The sequence below is a fragment of the Chiloscyllium plagiosum genome, chromosome 45 (assembly GCF_004010195.1).
Source record: "Chiloscyllium plagiosum isolate BGI_BamShark_2017 chromosome 45, ASM401019v2, whole genome shotgun sequence".
Taxonomy (NCBI): Eukaryota; Metazoa; Chordata; class Chondrichthyes; order Orectolobiformes; family Hemiscylliidae; genus Chiloscyllium; species Chiloscyllium plagiosum.
The window spans coordinates 5,646,494-5,649,705 of NC_057754.1; the positions used below are offsets into that span (position 1 = coordinate 5,646,494).

At 49.8% G+C, this 3,212-nt stretch overlaps 1 long non-coding RNA gene across 16 annotated transcripts in view; it reads right to left on the reverse strand.

Moving 5' to 3' along the window:
* Nucleotides 1-2,586, reverse strand: part of LOC122543864 — a 5,792-nt gene extending 3,206 nt beyond the window's left edge. The window contains exons 1-4 of one of the 16 annotated variants that reach the window (XR_006310156.1): nt 1,419-2,483; nt 233-652; nt 87-182; nt 4-39 (exon numbers count right to left, since the gene is read on the reverse strand). This is a non-coding gene — a long non-coding RNA (uncharacterized LOC122543864). Of the gene's footprint in view, nt 1-3; nt 189-232; nt 653-1,418; nt 2,484-2,523 lie in introns of those variants that run through there. The other 15 variants (XR_006310163.1, XR_006310164.1, XR_006310154.1 and 12 more) reach the window with 15 other exon arrangements.
* Nucleotides 2,587-3,212: the final 626 nt, after the last annotated feature.

Here is a 3,212-nt window from a genome sequence, read left to right on the forward strand (position 1 = left end):
CCGGGGGTTGTTTGATCAGACAGTGTATACAGTATTGACCTGTCCCTGTCCCGGGGGGGTGTTTAATCAGTGTATACAGTATTGACCTGTCCCTGTCCCGGGGGGTGTTTGGTCAGACAGTGTATACAGTATTGACCTGTCCCTGTCCCGGGGGGTGTTTGATCAGTGTATACAGTATTGACCTGTCCCTGTCCCCAGGTGAGTTTGATCAGACAGTGTATACAGTATTGACCTGTCCCTTTCCCGGGGGGAGTTTGATCAGACAGTGTATACAGTATTGACCTGTCCCTGTCCCGGGGGGTGTTTGATCAGTGTATATAGTATTGACCTGTCCATGTTCTGGGGGAAGTTTGATCAGTGTATACAGTATTGACCTGTCCCTGTCCCCAGGGGAGTTTGATCAGACAGTGTATACAGTATTGACCTGTCCCTGTCCTGGGGGATGTTTGATCAGACAGTGTATACAGTATTGACCTGTCCCGGGGGGTGTTTGATCAGTGTATACAGTATTGACCTGTCCCCGTCCCGGGGGGTGTTTAATCAGTGTATACAGTATTGACCTGTCCCTGTCCCGGGGGGTGTTTGATCAGTGTATACAGTATTGACCTGTCTCTGTCCCAGGGGGTGTTTGATCAGTGTATACAGTATTGACCTGTCCATGTCCCTGTCCCGGGGGGTGTTTGATCAGTGTATACAGTATTGACCTGTCCCTATCCCGGGGGGTATTTGATCAGTGTATATAGTATTGACCTGTCCATGTTCTGGGGGATGTTTGATCAGTGTATACAGTATTGACCTGTCCCTATCCCGGGGGGTGTTTGATCAGTGTATATAGTATTGACCTGTCCATGTTCTGGGAGGTGTTTGATCAGTGTATACAGTATTGACCTGTCCCTGTCCTGGGGGATGTTTGATCAGACAGTGTATACAGTATTAACCTGTCCCTTTCCCGGGGGGTGTTTGATCAGACAGTGTATACAGTATTAACCTGTCCCTTTCCCGGGGGGTGTTTGATTAGACAGTGTATACAGTATTGACCTGTCCCTGTCCCGGGGGGTGTTTAATCAGTGTATACAGTATTGACCTGTCCGTGTCCCTGGGGATGTTTGATCAGTGTATACAGTATTGACCTGTCCCTGTACCCAGGGGATTTTGATCAGACAGTGTATACAGTATTGACCTGTCCCTGTCCCCAGGTGAGTTTGATCAGACAGTGTATACAGTATTGACCTGTCCCTTTCCCGGGGGGAGTTTGATCAGACAGTGTATACAGTATTGACCTGTCCCTATCCCGGGCGGTGTTTGATCAGTGTATATAGTATTGACCTGTCCATGTTCTGGGGGATGTTTGATCAGTGGATACAGTATTGACCTGTCCCTGTCCCTGGGGGTGTTTGATCAGTGTATACAGTATTGACCTGTCCCTGTCCTGGGGGGTGTTTGATCAGTGTATACAGTATTGACCTGTCCCTGTCCCGGGGGGTGTTTGATTAGTGTGTACAGTATTGACCTGTCCCTGTCCCGGGGGGTGTTTGATCAGTGTATACAGTATTGACATGTCCCTGTCCCGGGGGGTGTTTGATCAGTGTATACAGTATTGACCTGTCCCTGTCCCGGGGGGTGTTTGATCAGTGTATACAGTATTGATCTGTCCCTGTCCCGGGGGGAGTTTGATCAGACAGTGTATACTGTATTGACCTGTCCCTGTCCCCAGGGGAGTTTGATCAGACAGTGTATACAGTATTGACCTGTCCCTTTCCCGGGGGGAGTTTGATCAGACAGTGTATACAGTATTGACCTGTCCCTATCCCGGGGGGTGTTTGATCAGTGTATATAGTATGGACCTGTCCATGTTCTGGGGGATGTTTGATCAGTGTATACAGTATTGACCTGTCCCTATCCCGGGGGGTGTTTGATCAGTGTATATAGTATTGACCTGTCCATGTTCTGGGGGGTGTTTGATCAGTGTATATAGTATTGACCTGTCCCTGTCCCGGGGGGATGTTTGATCAGACAGTGTATACAGTATTAACCTGTCACTGTCCCGGGGGGTGCTTGATCAGTGTATACAGTATTGACCTGTCCCTGTCCCGGGGGGTGTTTGATCAGTGTATACAGTATTGACCTGTCCCTGTCCCGGGGGGGTGTTTGATCAGTGTATACAGTATTGACCTGTCCATGTCCCGGGGGGATGTTTGATCAGTGTATACAGTATTGACCTGTCCCTGTCCCGGGTGGGAGTTTGATCAGACAGTGTGTACAGTATTGACCTGTCCCTGTCCCGGGGGGAGTTTGATCAGACAGTGTATACAGTATTGACCTGTCCCTGTCCCGGGGGGAGTTTGATCAGTGTATACAGTATTGACCTGTCCCTGTCCTGGGGGATGTTTGATCAGTGTATACAGTATTGACCTGTCCTTGTCCCGGGGGGTGTTTGATCAGACAGTGTATACAGTATTGACCGGTCCCTGTCCCGGGGGGAGTTTGATCAGACAGCGTATACAGTATTGACCTGTCACTGACCCGGGGGGTGTTTGATCAGTGTATACAGTATTGACCTGTCCCTGTCCTGGGGTGTGTTTGATCAGACAGTGTATACAGTATAGACCTGTCCCTGTCCCGGGGGGGGTTTGATCAGTGTATACAGTATTGACCTGTCCCTGACCCGGGGGGTGTTTGATCAGTGTACACAGTATTGACCTGTCCCTGACCCGGGGGGTGTTTGATCAGTGTATACAGTATTGACCTGTCCTTGTCCCGGGGGGTGTTTGATCAGACAGTGTATACAGTATTGACCTGTCCGTGTCCTGGGGGGTGTTTGATCAGTGTGTACAGTATTGACCTGTCTATGTCCCGGGGGGTGTTTGATCAGTGTGTACAGTATTGACCTGTCTCTGTCCTGGGGGGTGTTTGATCAGTGTGTACAGTATTGACCTGTCTATGTCCCGGGGGGTGTTTGATCAGGCAGTGTATCCAGTATTGACCTGTCCCTGTCCCGGGGGGAGTTTGATCAGACAGCGTATACAGTATTGACCTGTCCCTGTCCCGGGGGGTGTTTGATCAGTGTATACAGTATTGACCTGTCCCTGTCCCGGGGTGTGTTTGATCAGTGTATACAGTATTGACCTGTCCCTGACCCGGGGGGTGTTTGATCAGTGTATACAGTATAGACCTGTCCCTGTCCCAGGGGGTGTTTGATCAGACAGTGTATA